Source organism: Arachis ipaensis, chromosome B03, assembly GCF_000816755.2.
Source record: "Arachis ipaensis cultivar K30076 chromosome B03, Araip1.1, whole genome shotgun sequence".
In the NCBI taxonomy this organism is placed as follows: domain Eukaryota; kingdom Viridiplantae; phylum Streptophyta; class Magnoliopsida; order Fabales; family Fabaceae; genus Arachis; species Arachis ipaensis.
Genome location: NC_029787.2, coordinates 81,035,874 through 81,054,796, shown reverse-complemented (window position 1 = coordinate 81,054,796; position 18,923 = coordinate 81,035,874).

Below are 18,923 nucleotides of genomic sequence, written 5' to 3'. Positions count from 1 at the left end.
AAAAGACCACCTTTACTTGTCCCTTTGGCACCTTTGCTTACAAAGGGATGCCATTTGGGTTATGCAATGCACCCGCCACTTTTCAGCGGTACATGACTAGTGTCTTTTCCGATCTTACGGAGAGTTGTCTGAAAGTCTTTATGAACGATTTTAGTGTATATGGGACTTCTTTTGATAGTTGTTTAGAGAACTTGGCCAAAGTCTTAAAGAAGTATGTTGACACTAACCTTGTCCTTAATTTCGAAAAATGTCACTTTATGGTGAGACAAGGTATAGTGTTAGGACATAGTTTCTGATAAGGGTATTTTTTTGGACCCGACCAAGGTTGATGTCATTATCAGTTTACCTCACCCCTCTTCTGTGAGGGAGGTCCGTTCTTTTTTGGGGCATGCAAGATCTATAGGCGCTTTATCAAGAATTTTAGCAAGATTGCATTACCGTTGTCGTGCCTGCTCCAAAAGGACGTAGACTTTGAGTTTGATAGTGCTTGTGTGGAAGCATTTGAGGAGTTGAGGAGATCTCTTACCACGGCACCAATTGTGAGGGACCCTGACTGGATGCAGCCATTTGAGATCATGTGCGATGCGTCAAATCATGCCGTAGGTGCCACGCTTGCACAACGCGATAGTAAGCTCCCCTACATCATTGCTTATTCCTCAAACACATTGGATGCGGCACAGTCCAACTATACCACTACAGAAAAAGAGCTCCTAGCTATTGTTCATGCATTTGATAGATTTAAATCTTACTTGCTAGGCTCCAAAATAGTGGTATACACGGATCATGCAGCTTTGAAATATTTGTTGACAAAGAATGAGTCGAAACCTGGGCTCATACGTTGGATCTTGCTCTTGCAAGAATTTGACATTGAGATTAGGGATCGAAGTGGGTCACAAAATTTAGTTGCGGACCATCTAAGCCACCTTGAAAATCTTAAATATGACCCATTTCCGATTGACGACTCATTCCCTTTGGATAGTTTGCATGCTGTTTCGGATAGTTTTTCTTGGTTTGCACCAATGGCGAACTACTTAGTTGCTAAAATTTTTCCTCCCAACTTTTCAAAATATCAAATGGATAAGTTGATGAGTGATTTCAAATATTACATTTGGGATGACCCTCACTTGTGGAAAAGGGGGGTAAACCAAGTAATTCGTAGATGTGTCCTGGAATTCGAATTCCAACCCATTCTTGAATCTTGCCATTCATCCGAGTGTGGTGGCCACTTTGGCCAACAACAGACAGCTAAAAAAGTTTTAGATTGTGAATTCTGGTGGCCAACATTGTTCAAGGATGCTAACCAATTTTGTGTGTCATGTCACCAATGTCAAAAGTCTGGAAATGCATCCCAAAAGGATGAAATGCCTCAACAACCAATGTTGTTTTGTGAAATCTTTGATGTATGGGACATAGACTTTATGGGGCCATTTCCTAACTCAAGTGGATATCTATATATATTGACGTGGGTCTCAAATTTTAGTTGCGGACCATTTAAGCTGCCTTGAAAATCTTAGATATGACCCATTTCCGATTGATGACTCATTTCCTTTGGATTGTTTGCATGCTGTTTCGAATAGTTTTCCTTGGTTTGCACCAATGGCGAACTACTTGGTTGCCAATATCTTCCCTCCTAACTTTTCAAAACATCAAAGGGATAAGTTGAGGAGTGATTCCAAATATTACATTTGGGATGACCCTCACTTGCGGAGGAGGGGAATAGACCAAGTAATTCAAAGATGTATCCTAGAATTCGAATTCCAACCCATTCTTGAATCTTGCCATTCATCCGAGTATGGTAGCCACTTTGGCACACAACGGACAGCTAAAAAGGTTTTGGATTGCAGATTCTGGTGGCCAATCGTTTTCAAGGATTCTAACCAATTTTGTGTGTCATGTCACCAATGTCAAAAGTCCAGAAATGTATCCCAAAAGGATGAAATGCCTCAACAACCAATGTTGTTTTGTAAAATCTTTTATGTATGGGGCATAGACTTTATGGGGCTATTTTCCAACTCAAGTAGATATATGTACATTCTGTTAGCGGTTGATTACGTATCAAAGTGGGTAGAAGCGATACCTACCCGCCTTGATGACGCTAATACTGTGGTTTCCTTTATTAGAAATAATATTGTATGCCGTTATGGGTCGCCATGAGCAATTGTGAGCGACCAAGGTTTTCACTTTTGCAATAGGAAGGTAGAAGCACTACTCAAGCGATATGGAGTATTACACAAGGTTGCAACCGCTTATCACCCCCAAACCAATGGACAAGTGGAGGTGTCCAATCGAGAGATAAAGCACATTCTGGAAAAAGTGATGAATCCACAAAGGAAGGACTGGAGCTCTCGATTGGGAGATGTATTGTGGGCATATAGAATGGCCTATAAGACCCCGTTAGGAATGAGTCCCTTGCGGATCGTCTACGGGAAAGCATGCCACCTCCTGGTGGAAATTGAACATAAGGCCTATTGGGCGGTTAAGCAATGTAACATGGATTTCACCAAGGCGGGTATAGTAAGGAAATTGCAACTAGAGGAGCTTGAATGTCTTAGGATAGAGGCATATGAGAATGCACGGATCTACAAAGAAAAGACTAAGGCGTTCATGATCACTATATCTGGAAGAAGGATTTTCAAGAAGGTGACGAAGTTCTTCTTTACAACTCAAGGCTCAGATTCATGCCCGGAAAGCTCCGTTCAAGATGGGATGGTCCCTTTAGGGTGAAGGAGGTGAAGCCCTGTGGTGTGGTCGAATTATTCCACCCTCAAAGTGGTGCAACATTCAAAGTGAACAGCCACAGGGTGAAGAAGTATCATGGCTACAAATCACCAAAGGAGCTGGAGGTGTTCCTACTTGAGGATGCACCGGAAGGAAAAGAGGCTTAGGCTCATGACCGTCCAACTTAAGGACTTTAAAGAAAAGTGCTAGGTAGGAGACACCCCACCATGGTATGATCTTCCTTTGTACATAATTTCTTCATATAGTTTAGAACCTTGTTGGATTTTGTGATTGTTTGATGTTGTTGAATTTGTTTAGGTATGCTAGATTTTGTTGATTGTGTTGAATTGTTATGATATTCATGTATATTTCATTGATCTTGGTATGATTGAATTGGTAATGTTAGAGAAAATGCTTCATTCTGAGTATTACATGAATTTGTGAGTGTTTTCTTGATTATCTAGCTTGAATGCCTGCCAAGAATGTGTTAAAATGGCCTTTCTTCATGTTGTAAAAAAAAAAAACGTCATTCCACGCGTAAGCGTGGATGATGCGTATGTGTCGATGCGTTTTCCCAACTTCTGGTACAAAAATTAGAGAGTTGTGCTGGTTTTATGCTACTTTTGTGCGAGGCACACAAGCTCGCTCTACGCATGCGCGTCGTATGACGCCTACGTGTTGTTGGAACATTGCCACACCCACGCGCAAGCATGGGCGACGCGCACGCGTCGATTGCAAATTTTGCAACCTCTGGTACATTTTCCAGAGAGTTGTGCCACTTATGTGCGTAACGCACAACTGTCTCCACGCATGCGCATTCCCTGACGCATACGCGTCCCCTCTCCTTTCTGCTACCCACGCGTAAGCGTGGGCGACGCTTACGCGTCGCTATTCTTTTCTGGTCATCCACGCGTATGCGTGGATGACGCGCACGCGTCGCATCCCCGACGCAGCCGATATGCGCGCGCCCTATTTCAAATCCGTCATTACTTTTCTTCTTCTACTTCTTCCTCCTCTCTTTTTCACTCTTCCCACTACCTTATCTCCGTCCATTACCACCGGTGACTTCATCCACCGGCAACCACCACCTCTGGCGGTCCCTCATTCTCTTTCTCTCTCCTTTCTTTTCTCATATCTTCACTTGCACTCTACCTTACCTTCTTCTTCTTTTCTCAAGGTTCTTACCCTTCTTCCTTCTCTTTTGTCTTTGTTTAATTTTTCTTCTATTAGTTACATTTATTTACTCTCTTCCATTTCTTAGTTGCTTGTTGATTAATTTGTTCTTGTCTATTTGCTTTCTTTCTTTTTATATTTTCCATGGGTGTTGAACTTTGAGCTCTCTCTTGCATTGATGGGTTATTTTGATATATCTTAACTCCTTTGTGATTATGTAGTGTTATTTTGATGATTGGTATTTCATTTTGGGATGTTACATTTTTGAATTCTTTCTAACTTGCTTAGTGATTGATGATTGCACACCAAGTGTTTGTTGAAAAGCACCTACGCTATTTTGGTTCATTTTTGACATTAGGCTTCAAACTTAGTGCTTCTCTTCCATACACTTGTATTTCTTTATGAGCATTGAGCCTATTATGCTTCATATTTACCATTCTTCTGCTCATTACCCATGACTTGCTTCTTCATAGCATATTTCAAGATTAGTAACCCCATTTTATCTAACTCCACCTTCTTCCATTGCATGCTTCATTGTCTTGGAGTTAGACTAGGTGCATTATTTTCTTGTGCTTATTCTCTTTCTTGCATATGCTATTTTGTGTGTTCACTGATGCTTGAGTTTATTCTTCTCATTCCTTATACTTGCATGCCTCTCACACTCTTGCATCTCATGCTAGTGATATGTCCCATGTTTATATTGTCGCCTTGTTTACATGTTACAGCTGTCATGTCGTCAAGACGCGCTATCCCTTTGAGGCATTGCTTTTCACTTGCATGTTATTCTCCACGTGTTGTTTCTTTGAGTTTAATGTTTTCTCTTTTCCTTCTTTTTCAGGATGGCCACCAAGAAAGGCAAGAAAAAGGCGTCGAAAAAGCCGGCCACAAAAAGGGCACCTCAAAGGTCAACCACCAAGGCGCACCCTACACCACAAGCTAAACCCCTCTCCAAGAAGGTGCAAAAGATTATTCATATTGATGAGCAAGAGAAGAGTAACCCTATGAAGAACCGCACAAGGTTTTCTAACCGCTTTTGTGAGCTCATGTTCCCCGCTATGGTTGAAAGAAATTATCATTCTGAATATCTCCTCGCCCCGCCGGAGCACATTGTTCAGTTTGTACTTCCCCGAATTGAGAGGCGACAATAGGGATTTCTAATGCGGAGACTGCAGGAGGCCAACCTTTCTTGGGTGGTGGAGTTTTACTCCAACTACCACTCCCCTTTTCTTCAGTCAGTTTCGGTGCACCGGAAGCAAGTCCCGGTTTTGAAAGAAGCTATTCAAGGGATACTTAAGGTCTTGCCAGTGGCGGAAGGGACAGCCGGTTACCAAGAGGTCCTACGTCGGTGCAATGAATTTGAGTTTGATTGGGATTTGATCCTTCGGGTTATTGGCCAACCAGAGACACATTGGATCCAAGGGAGACTCAGGCTCCGGCCTATGTGTATCGACGCACGCGCGCTTACTGTAGAAGCTCGAGTGTGGGCACAAGTCTTGTCCCTCTACGTCCTTCCAAGCACTCATGAGTCATCCATCACAGCTGACCTAGCCCTTCTTGTTTGGTGCATTCTCACGGAGAGGCCAGTCAACATCCCTATCCACATCCGACAAGCGATGGGTCGAGTCTATGCTAAGGGTTACCTCTCTTTTTCCACCTTGGTATCAGATTTAGTTGCTGCTGCTGGTGTCTCCCACGAGGCTAAGGACATGAAGGCGATGATTCCGGTGAAGGGCGACATTGTCCCGAGCGGAAGATATCTTAGACCTCCTACAGACACCATAAGCCTTGACATAGTTCCTCCTTCCGACATCCCTACCACTTCATCAGCACCACAGAAGTCAACCCATTAACTGCTTCTTGAGCTCACTGAAAAAGTGGAACGATATGAGCAGCGAAACAAACGTCGATTTGCTTACATGAAGAAGCTTTGGGGTTGTGTTAACCCACCTATGGAGAAGCCAGACATTTTCATATCCACTTCATATGAAAGCAAGACGAGCACTCAAGAGATGGATGATGGAGGTGGCGACTCCAATCCCACTTTGCGCATCACCAATAGCACGGAGGACCGTGCAAATCTCTAAGTGTTGGGAGGTCGATTACCGACTTCTGTAGGTAACAACCCTTTTATTTTCAACACCCATAATTTTGATTCTCTTTTGTTAATTAGAGTAAATTGCATGGTTAGTTTTTGTATTTGAAGACTTTTTGCATGGTAATTGCTTTTTGTTAGGACTACTTAGTTAGGGTGATGACTTCTTTCCCAAGAAATTATCTTTAGGGCACCCTACCAATTTAAATTTTTTTTTTTGTGTTAATCTTGCTTGAAGAATTTATTCTGGAACATGGTTTTTGAGCTAAGAACGCAAGCATGTGAGATTTAAGCCTAATTGTGTGGTTACATCTTATAACCACTTATTTCCATTCTTGTGTACATTATTCTCTTTCTATGATTGTGATATGTGATTTGTTTGATTCTATATGTCCATTATTTTGTGTATACATACACTTATATGATTGAGGTCATTGTTCATTGAGCTCACTTACCGAAATGGCCTACCTTTTTTATCTTCCATTGTTAGCTAATTTTGAGCCTATGCTTAACCCATTTGTTCTTAATTTTAACACATTACAAGCCTCAAGTGAAAAACAATAAATATCCCTTGTTTGGATCTTTGATTAGCTTAGGCTAGTGAGAGTGTTTATCATTCAAGTTAGGGAGAGTTGGGAACATTGGTTGGGATAAAAGAGTGTTTTTGTATTTTTGTCAAAATTTTGGAAATTGGGTACATGCTCATGAATTAAATGTTTATACCATTGGTATTGATGCTCTTGTATATATTTTAGTTAAAAAAAATGATAAAATATGAAAAAAATATATATATAGAAAAAAAAAAGAAAAAAGCAATAAAAGGGGACAAAACTCCCAAAAGTAGAGTTCAATAATATCAATGCATAAAGGGTTAAATTGCAAAGAGGATACACGAGTGTGTGAAAAGTGAGGATTATGGGTAGTTAGGTTTGTTTAGAATTTTATAGGTTGTTGTATAGGTTAGGTGGAAAGCTTAGGTTAATCAAAGATTCAAACTCTAGCCCACTTACCCATATGCATCCTACCTTGACCCTAGCCCCATTACAACCTATGGGAAGTCCTCATGATATTTGTATGTATGCATTGAATAATTGTTGATTGTTAGAAGAAAAACAAATCATAGAAAACCTGATTAGAGGAGAATTGAGTGAATCAACCCTATACACTTGAGCGATTAGAGCGGAAACACTTCCGGTGAGGGTTTGATGCTCAGCCCCTTATTCCCAGCTTTCACCAGCTTTCTTCATGCAAGTTATGCACACACCACTTTGATGATTGAATTGGTAGAGTTCATGAACTATATTGTCATTTTTGGCCCAATGTGCTCATATATGATTCTTGGAAGCTGATTCACAACTGACCAAGTAGATAGATACATTTACATTAGTTGCATGCATTCATGTAGGTAGTTTGCATTTAATAAACCCCATTCTCCTATGTTCTTTGGTCTTTTTATTTTTAGCATGAAGACATGCTTGGTTTAAGTGTGGGAAGGTTTGATAAACCCCCAATTTTGTGGTTTATATTGTGTAGAATTTGAGAGGTTTTGTCAATGTTTTCCACACTTATTCATATAAATTGTATGGTTTTGTGTTCCCTTCCTAATTTTGCTTCATAATTGAAAACATGCTTCCTTTGCTTTAAAAATGCCATATTTTGATCATCGTCTATTACCATTCGATGCCGTGATATGTTATTGAGTGATTTCAGAGTTTATAGGGTGAGAATGGCCTAAAAGAGAGAAAGGAAGCATGCACAAGTGGAAGTAACTTGAAGTATGGAGCTTTAGAGAATTGGCTGTGACGCGTACACGTGGCCCACGCGGATGCGTGGGTGCAAGAGGCTAGGAATGGTGCGTGAGAGTTGACGCATTCGCGTGGATTGGCGAAATTCTGAGAGACGCGTACGCATGCATGACGCGTACGTATGGCTCGCAAAACCCAGGCGACGTGCACGCGTGGCCGATGCGAACGCGTGACACCCAGCACGTGACCTCATTAATGAAATCATGGCTAGCGATTTCTGAGGGGCTCCAGGCCCAAATTCAGTTGGATTCTGCATGGAAAAGACCCAGGAACTCTAGGGGAAAGGGTTGGGGATCATTCATTGTACACTTTTACACACATTTTTGGCTAGTTTTGGTTCTCATGTTCTAGGGAGAGAAACCCTTGCTCTTCTCTAGATCTAGTTTGATTTGATTTTTCTTTGTTAAATTGCTGAATTGGATTTTGTTAATTTTAGTTTTAATTACTCAATTTGAATTCTCTAGTTTTCATTTCGTCTAGATCTTGTGTTTGAATTTGAATTTTCTTGTTATTTTCCATTTTCTTCTCATTCTATGAACTTTGTAGATCTAGAATTTCTATTGTTGCATTGATGTTTTCTATGATTAATTGTGATGTTTGATTTGTTTTCTATTGATAATTGTTAGTGGTTATTTATAGTTATCAATTAATTTGCAATTTGAACATGTCTTTTATTAATGCATACCATGTGTTTGATGAAATGTTTTCCTTGATTATGGAGTAGTTTTCTTTACTCATGGCCTAGGCTAAGAGAATTGGGTAAACTTGAGTCATTGGGTCTAATTGATATAGTAATTTGAGAACCCTTTGTGGTCAACTTGATACCTATTGACACCAATCTACTACTAAGTCAATTATTAGTTAGATTGGGATTTATGAGTTGAAATTGACCAAGCCATTTAACGTACTTCAAGCTTGGAAGTAGACATTATATGTACTTCAAGCATAGAGGTAGACTTAATGAGCTTGGTTTCTCATAAATGTCAAGATATGGTTATTAAACAAGGTGGTGATCCCAATTTCTATGCCTAGCCAAGAGTGCCTTTTTTTTATTCATATTTGAAACCCAAAAATTTCAATTGTTTAGTTCTTGTTGTGGCAAGTTTAGGTTCTTACTTAGACTTAGAATAGAAGTAGATTATATGTTCTCTTGCTAGATGGAAATTGCTCATACTTAGTTTTAGTTACTTGATTTAGTTTCTTGCACTTTAAGATTCCTTGCATGTTAAGTTTAGTAGTTTAAATTCTTGCTTATGACTCCCAACCCTGGAATTCTAACCAATATTGATGCACATGTTTGTCCATTCTCTTGAGGACGACCCGAGACCAATACTCTCGGTTACTTTATATTGGGGTTGACTTTGCGACAACCATATATTAAAATTTGATTTGAGGATTGTTGTTGGTTAGAACTATACTTACAACGGGATTTTATTGAGAAATTATTTACTCACGACAATTCTCACTATCATGTGCTCCGTCAAATTATCCAACTAGTCCATCCTCAGTACTTCAGAAACCTAAGTCGCCGTCTTCTAAACTCATAATAGAAAATCACCAATTTAAATTACTAACTCATCTTTACTAGTCTTAGAGTCTAATTACTAGCTAGGAGTCTTAACTAGAAGTTAAAGAAGTTTAGAAAGTTAGAGAACCCTTAAAAATGAAGAAAAATAAGTTTTCAGTAAAACAGGGGTCATACGTATGTATGCCTTTGTCCCGCGTACACATGGGTGTAAAAATGGATGGTCACGTACGCGACACCTCTCTCGCGTACGCGAGAGTCCCAAACAGAAGTGAATCCCCACGCCGCCTGTTAAAAACATGCGTACGCATGCCTTAAAATACGTTCTCGCGTACGCATACTAGTGACCGTGTACGTGAGAGCACTTGGCAGTGGCCAATGCTCACGTCGTGTGCACATGTCTCTGTACGCATGCCATGAAAGACTTAGAAAATTTCGAAGGCTGCAGAGTTTCAGATTTTTGCACCGAACTTTAAACGCGCATAACTTTGTCATTTTAAAATATTTTCCATCACAGTTCCCAAGTCCTCAATTTCATCATGAAAACTCACCATCACTACCAAATTGTTATCAATATCAACCACAAAAATCAACACCCATTATCATCATTAACATTCATCATCAAACATCAATAATCATAAAAAATCATTATACATCATTAACAATTCAAACTCATCCTAAGGTCCACTAGCCTAAGTTTCATGAAGCATTACATATTACATAGAGAAAATCGAAACCATACCTTGGCCGATTCCTAATATACACAAAATCACTAAATTTGATTTCAACAAGCTTCCACAAGGTTCCAACCACCAAAACTCAAATCCAATGGCCAAGATCAACTCCACCAATCACCACATTCAAGCTCTATATACCAATACCACCACAATTAATATCCAGGGTTCACCAAATTACCAATTCACAAGGACAAAGAGTTTTCTTACTTTTTCCAATGGTGTTTGGGGAACAAACCAATAATAACCCACTATTGAATTGCACATAAACAACCAAAATCACAAAATTTATTCAAAATTCAAACCTAAATTTTCGAAATTTGTAGGGTTGAAGAATGGAATATGAAATTTAAAATCTTACCAGAAAATCCTAGTTATAACTGACAGGCTCGGCGAGAGCTTCACGTAGCTGCAAATAAAACACGAATTGGAGCACCGTAGCTCAAGTTATGAGTGAAAGAAGATGAGGATGAATATTAACTTCCCTTTCTCCTTCTCTCAACTCAGCAGCTGCTACTTTTGTGATTTGGAGTGTTATGAGGCTGAATTGGCTTCATTAACACACTAATATATGTTGGCTTGGGCTCAATTTGGGCCCGGTTCAACCCATTAGTATTTTTGGCTCGTTTGGTCCAACTTTGGGCCAAATATTTAGAATTAGCATCCGATTTTCAACTTTAATTATTTTCCTAAGTTTTTTTTGCAATTTTTATTACTCTCATGCAGTATCGGATAGACTTAGGCCGGTACTGCCAACTAATTTATTGGTACGCATTTTTACGCAATTTTCCGCAGAAAATTACATTTTCCCACTCGGAAAGTTCCACTGAATTTAAATCTCACCTCCAAATTTTAAAATTAACACTGCTAAATTTTTGAACCTATTTCGGGCAATTAATTTATTATTTTATTTAATTAAACAACTTATTAAATCTCGGTTCTTACATTTTCCCTAACAAATTAAAAAATTTGTCCCCAAAATTTAAGAATTACCTGAGAATAACTCAGAATAATCCTTCTGCATCTCTGTCTCTAATTCCCAAGTGTGCTCTTCCATTCCAGCTATCCTCCAAGTCACTTTTACCAACATAACTTTCTTCTCTTGTAATTTCTTCACACTAGTGTCATCAATTCTCACTGGTGTGACTTGAAAAGTCGAGTTCTCCTTCAACTCAACCGCCTCGAGCTCTAACACATGAGCCACATCCGATGTTTACTTACGGAGTTGTGACACATGGAATACATCATGCAAGTTAGACAAACGCGGCAACAAAGCTACTTGATATGCCACTGGCCCGACTCGTCTCAAAATATCAAAAGGTCCTATATACCTCGGGTTTAACTTTTTTCCTTTTGATTTACCAATCCCGATTGTCAGAGTAACCTTTAAGAATACATGCTCACCCTTTTCAAATTATAACGGTTTTCTTCTCTGGTCCGCATAACTTTTCTGTCGACTTTGTGCATTTAAAATTCTAGGTCGTATTAGCTTGATCTTCTTAGTGGTCTCTGCTACTAAATCCGATCCTAACACACTTGTTTCACTGGATTCATACCAACACAGTGGAGACTGACACTTTCATCCATACAAAACCTCATATGGAGTCATTCCAATGCTCGCACGAAAGCTGTTGTTGTACGCAAACTCCACCAATAACATGTAACTGTCCCAACTTCCCGGTTGATCCAACACACACGCCCTTGGGATATCTTCCAATGTCTGAATAGTCCTTTCTGACTGTCCGTCAGTTTGTGGATGATACGCCGTGCTGAGACAGAGTCTCGTACTGAAAGCTCTTTGAAAAGCTCCCTAAAATCTTGATGTGAATCGAGGATCTCAATTCGACCCTATTGTCTTTGGCACGCCGTGCAACCTTACAATCTCCTTGATGTACAACCTTGCCAATTCCTCCAGTGAATAGTTCACTCGGATAGGCAGGAAGTGATCGGACTTGGTTAAGCAATCTACAATCACCCAAACCGTATGAAATCCTGACCTAGTCCTCGACAAACCAATTACAAAGTCTATTGCAATTTCTTCCCACTTCCACTGAGGAATCTCAAGTGGCTGTAATATCCCCGACGGTCTCTGGTGCTCTATCTTCACCTTCTGACACGTCAGACATTTAGATACAAGTGTAGCTACATCACCTTTCATTCCAGGCCACAAGAACATCTTCTTCATATCATGATACATCTTCATACTTCCTAGATGAATAGAGAATCCGCTGTTATGAGCTTCTGACAACAAGTCTTGCCTCAAACTTCCAACATTCGGCACACAAATCCTCCCCTTATACCTCCATATGCCTTCACCGTCTTTAGTGAATTCTCTTTGCCTTACTTTAACAATTAGTTGAAACAATTTCTGAAGTTCTTTTTCGTTTTGCTGAGCTCTATGAATTTCGGTCTTGAAAGTGCTTGAAATCTGCAACTGATTCAAACAAGTTTTTCCGTCAACTTCACCAACGTCTAACTTAAGCTCTGTTAACTTGCTCACCAACTCCTCTTCTTTGATCCTCATCCAAGTGACTATCAACGACTTCCTACTCAAGGAATCCGCTACAACGTTAGCCTTTCCGAGGTGATAACTCAGTTCAAATTCGTAATTCTTCAGTAGCTCAATCCATCTCCTTTGGCGCATATTGAGCTCTTTCTGATCAAAGATGTACTTGAGACTCCTGTGATCAGAAAAGACTCTAAACCTCACTCCGTACAAGTAATGCCTCCAAATCTTTAAAGCAAACACAACCGCCGCCAATTCCAAGTCATGAGTTAGATAATTCACCTCATATGGTCTTAGTTAATGCAAAGCAAAAGCTACTACATCCCGGTGTTGCATTAACACACAACCTAAGCCTTTCAATGAGGTGTCACAGTAAACCTCAAATGGTTCGTGTGGTTCAGGTAGAATTTAAACTGGTACTGAAGTCAACTTCTCTTTCAAAGTCTGAAAACTCTCCTCATATTTTGACGTCCACATAAAAGGTGCATCCTTCCTAGTTAACTTAGTCATCGGTTAAGCGATTTGTGAAAATCCATGGATGAATATTCTGTATTATTCGGCTAACCCCAAGAAGCTCCTAACCTCAGTTACTGACGTCGGTCTTCCCCATTCCATCACCGCCTCAACCTTCGAAGGATCCACAACTATTCCTCCTTTACTCACCACGTGACCTAAGAACATTACTTCCTCCTTTCAGAACTCATACTTAGATAATTTTGCATACATTTTCCTCTCTTTCAAGACTTGTAAGACAATCCTCAGATGCTCTTCATGCTCCTTTGCCATCTTTGAATAAACCAAAATGTCATGTATGAACACCACCACAAACGTATCCAAAAAGGGACGAAATACTCTATTCATGTAATCCATGAACACAGCAAGCACATTCGTCAACCTAAAGGACATCACCACGTATTGATAGCGATCATAGTGTGTTCTAAATGCCATCTTCAGAATATCATCCTCCTTCACCCTTATTTGATGGTAACCGGATCTCAAATCAATCTTCGAAAACACCCCAACTCCTTGTAATTGATCCATTAAGTCATCGATCCTAAGCATTGGATACTTGTTCTTCACTGTCACTTTGTTCAATTATCGGTAGTCAATGCAGACTCACATTCCTCCATCTTTCTCTTTCACCAATAAAACTGGCGCTCCCCATGGAGACACACTCGGTCGAATGAACCTCTTGTTCAAAAGCTCTTCCAATTGAGTTTTAAGTTCAGCCAGCTCTATCGGAGCCATTCTGTACGGTGCAATTGACACTGGTCCGGCTCTCGGCACTAAGTATATCGCAAATTCAATTTCTCTTTGAGGCGGAAATTTAGGAATATCTTCAAGAAGGAAAATTCTCTAATTACAGAAATTTGATCCAACCTCTGCTCATCACCCAACACATTCGCAGCTAATAGCATATAACACTGACACTCTTCGCTACTACAGTTCAGTTCACCATTATAGAGTTCAGGTAATAACCCTCAGCTACCACTACTCCTCCTTCTCCTTCCGGCATAAATCGAATCGATCGCTCAAAGTAATCCAACAATACTCAATTCTTTAACAACCAATCAAACCCCAAAATCATCTCCAACCCAACCATCGGTAAACAAATTAAGTCAGGGACAAAAGATATATTTTCTATCTAGAAGGGTATTTGTCTACAACCTAATCTAGTCACAACGGTTTGAGACGGGGTATGCACGTGTAAGTCGAAAGCTAAGTCTAAAATTCTCTACCCTAGTTCCTCAGCCTCATTAAATGCAATGAATGAATACAAAGCTCCAATATCATACAATGCAACCAATGTCTTGTCACCAATTAAACATGTACTTCTCATAAGGAGATCCGCCTTAGCAACATCATTGGCATTCACAGCAAATACTCAACCTTGTTGTTGGTTCTGACCCGCATTCAAATTCCTCCTACGAGTGCGTTCGCTGGCCAGATGACCTAACAATCCGTAAATGAAGCAAGCACCCATACCCAGCTTGCACGAGTCATAAGGATAAAAATGTCTACAATGGTCACAAATTAAATTCAGGGAAGTTTTGCTTTGTTTACCTCTTCCTTTCACCTGGTGGTACTGATCATTGTTGTTCCTCCTAAAGTTTCTTTGACCTTGAGGGTGTTGAGGTGTGTGTCCATCTCTCTTGAAGTTTTGACCCCTAGGCTGAAAGTATTTGCCTCAACCTTGATGCACGAAAACTTGTCTCTCAACAAATCTCCCTTCGACAAGTATACCGAATTGTCGTCAAGTAAAAACTCACAATAGAGTGAGATCGAATCCCACAGGGATTGATTGGTCAAGAAAATTTAATCAGAGGAATGTTCTAGTTGAGCTAAGCAGAAATTGAGTTGATATTTGCAGAAACGTAAATGGCGGAAAAGTAAATAACAGAAAGTGTAAATGCTGGAAATAAAGAGCAAAATGTAAATGGCGGAAAGTAAATTGCAGAATCTTAAATGGGGATTTGGAAAAATGAACATAAAAGTAAATGGCAGAAAGTAAAGAGAATAGGTAAGATCAGAAATGGGGGATTCATTGGGCTCAGGAGATGTTGTATTCTCCGGATCAAGTTCATTCTCATCTCTTCCTCAATCAATGCATTCATTGATCTCCTTGGCAATCTTAAGTGATTGAATTCCAATTCTTTGGTAATTCAATCTCTCAAATCTTGATCAATAGCCAATTCCTTGGTCTAATTTCTCATGAGAAGAGATGAAGTATGGTCACTGATTATACCACATGTATTCCCAAATCAAAGTGTTAGTAGGATTATATGTCACTATATCCATCTAAACCCTAATTTAGTCCAACATGAGAAAGCATTTCTAGCATGATCTCTTCATTCCTCTTCCAAGGTTCCGAAGAGATCCAAGTATGAATAGTTTATTTTGCAAGACAACTACCCAATTGGATGAAGATTGAAAGCTTTCTAGTAAAATCAAGAGAAAAGAAAGAAGAAGAATAATGAAAACTAGTATTGATCCATCAAATTACAACAGAGCTCCCTAACCCAATGAAAGGGGTTTAGATGTTCATCGCTCTGGGAATGGAAAGCTTAAATGAAAAGTACATTCTGAAAAACCAAAACTAGAAGTTGCAGAAAAAGTAAAATATACAGAGTGTAGTTCTCCAAAATGCCAAAAGCTCTCTTTACTAATTCAAAACTACTCCTATATATACTACTCTTCTGATCTTCTAGTTGGCTCTTCAAGTCTTGGATATGGGCCTTTGATCTTGAGTTGAAGCAATTATAGTCTTCAATGGGCTCAGCTTTGCTTGTAGAAAAAGTGTAAGTTAGGCATGGACGTTAGTTAGAACGTTAGTGGTGTTAACGTTAAGTGAAGATGTGGGTTTGAGAATGTTAGTGACGATCACCTTTTTCACTAACGTTCCAAGCCAAAAATGATCCACGTTAACTTCAACGTTAGTGGCACTAACGTTGCCTCTTGGTCCTTCGCAAACGTTATTGGCATTCACTTTTTCCAATAACGTTCTTTATTGCCCTTTTTCCGCACGTTAGAGTTCAAGTTAGTATAACTAACGTGACCCTTAACGTGGGCATGCCTAAACTTCGAGAGCGTTAGTGACACTTACCTTTGTCACTAACGCTCCAAACGCCTCTTCCCATGTTAGTGCCTCATGTTAATTGCATTAACGTGACCATTAACGTGGTGGTGATTGCCATCTCCAACGTTAGTGACAAAGGTGAATGTCACTAATATTGGCCCATCTTTTCTTTCCTCTACGTTAGCTTCCACGTTAATGTAATTAACGTGACAACTAACGTGGGCAATATTGGCTTAGTCCAACGTTAGTGATAAAGGTGAGTGTCACTAACGTTGGCGACTCCTTGCTCCTCCCACGTTAGAGTTCACGTTAATGTAATTAACGTGACTCTTAACGTGGCCAATTGTGCTCTTTTGGAACGTTAGTGGTATTCACTTTTACCACTAACATTGGGGCTTTCCTTTTTCTCCACGTTAGCTTCCACGTTAATGTAATTAACGTGGCCACTAACGTGGGCTATGATGGCTTTCGAAGGCATTATTGGTGATCACTTTTTCTATTAACGTTGCAAGCTAGCTCCCATTCCACATTAGTGGTCACGTTAATTATACTAACGTGACTACTAACGTGGCTCTTCCTTGCTTCCTTTGTCCTGAAATCAAGCAAATAAAGTGCATCAAAGCTTGGTTCTAGATCATGAGATCATGCATCATCCATTTTATCATTCAATTCATGCATAATTCTCATGAAATCATGTAAAGTTCACAATGTTTACTTGAATCAAGATGTAAGTAAATTTCTACCCAAAACTTGCTTATTTACTAAGAAAATGCATGAAACTACCCTAAAACAGCAAAGAAAAGGTCAGTGAAATTGGCCAAAATGCCCTGGCATCACAACACCAAACTTAAAGCTTGCTTGTCCCTAAGCAAGTACTGAAACATAAGAATGATGAATGAAAGAACAAGAGAAATAAGTTCTTATTCTAGAAGTAAAGCTCTTGGTTTATGGGGTTTCATGCATAGCAACTTAGGTTCATTCCCTTTCTGGTTTTCAAGTCCTTATCATGCTCTTGAATACTTGCTTGATTGCATCCTATGAGATCTTTATTCTTTGATCCTCCCCTTTTTTTTTCAGGGTTTATTACATCCTTAGGCTAAGTGCTCTGTGAGGGAAAAACTCTTTAAAATAAGCTTTCAGCCAACACTCCCAAACCAGTTGGTTCAAGGTGCTAGGTGTTGAAACACCCTTAAGGACTTACTCCCTCAAGTCTCTCTCCCCCATACATGCACACCACAGGCACATGGTTTGTTATTTTCTTTCCTTCAGGCCTTGGTGTCCAGCACCTCTTTGGGTTACTAAATGTTCTGTAGCAAGGTTGCTCTTGATAGTGAATTTTCAGTTGATAATCCCGGGTTAGTTAACACAAGTTACCAAGTGATGAAGCACTCTGATGTGGCATTAATGTTGTTTTCCATGGTCTGTTGTCTCCGATCAATAGATTGTAGTAAGTCGTCATTAGAAGATAAGGAAGGATAAGTAAGTTGAGAGGTCTGCTGTTGGTTATTCTGTGGTCCTTGGGATTGTCTCAGGTGAGGTGCTCTATAAGGCTGGTTCTGGTTCTACTGTCTGTTGTTGTTGTTATTATTCGACCTCTGATTTCCCTGATTGTCTCTGCCTCTTCTGTTGTTGTTGTCCCTCCAATTCTTGTTAGAATTGTCTTACCATCCATGGCTGTAATTGCCACCTTGATTGTACCCTTGGTTGGGGTGGTCATAGAAGTTATGAGTGGCTGCCACGGTGTTGTCTTCCTGCTGGAGCTGCAGATATTCATCAGTATAATGGCTATAATCAGCACAGATTCTGCAAACTCTCTATGGGACTAACTGTTGGCTTTGCTATAGTGGAGAAGGTTGAGCTTGCTGAACTTGTTGTTGATTCAATTGCATCTGCTTCAGCAAGTTGGTCATTTCACAGATACTCTGAGTTAGAGTAGCAGTCTCTCTGCTAGAGGATACTTCTGCAACAGCTTTTGAACGGTCTTATTTCTGCCTGTGATTCTGTGTAGATTCAGCTAAGTCGCTGATCAATTGCCATGCCTCATTAGTGGTCTTGTACTTTTTTATAGACGCATTGCTAGCACTTTCCAATGTGGTATTATCTTGGGGCCTCATGCCCTGCTTGACGTAACTGAGTAACACTATCTTGTCAATCATATGGTGGGGGCAAGCTTCCAGAAGATTATTGAAGTGCTCCCAGTATTCATAGAGAGTCTCGGATTCATCCTGAACAATCATGGAAATATCTTTCCTCAGTTTATCAGTAACTTCAGTTGGAAAGAATTTTTTCAAGAATTCTCTTCTCAGTGTATCCCAGTTGGATACAGTTGCTGCGGGTTAAGTGTAGTACCACTCTCTTGCCTTTCCCTCAAGAGAAAACGGGAAGGCTTTTAGCAAAATAGAAGTTTCATCCGCACCATCACGCCTGACAGTAGAACAGGCTGCTTGAAAATCTCTCAGGTGCTTGATAGGCTCTTGAGCAGGTAAGCCATGAAACTTTGGCATCAAATTGAGCAGTGCAGTCTTTATTTCAAAGTCTGTAGCCACCGCTGGGTGATGTGCTTGAAACGGTTACATTGTAAAATCAGGGGCTCCAGCCTCCTGGATAGTAACTCTCCTAGGTGCTGCCATGTCACCTATACGTAAATCAACTGAATCAGTAGAACGGGGGCTGGTTTCTTCCTCAAATGACGTTTCAGATCCGCCCTCAGAGAGGACTAAGCGATGCCGAGCTTGCCTTATTCATGAAATAGTTCTTTCAATCTCAGGATCGAATACTGGCAAGCTTGGATCA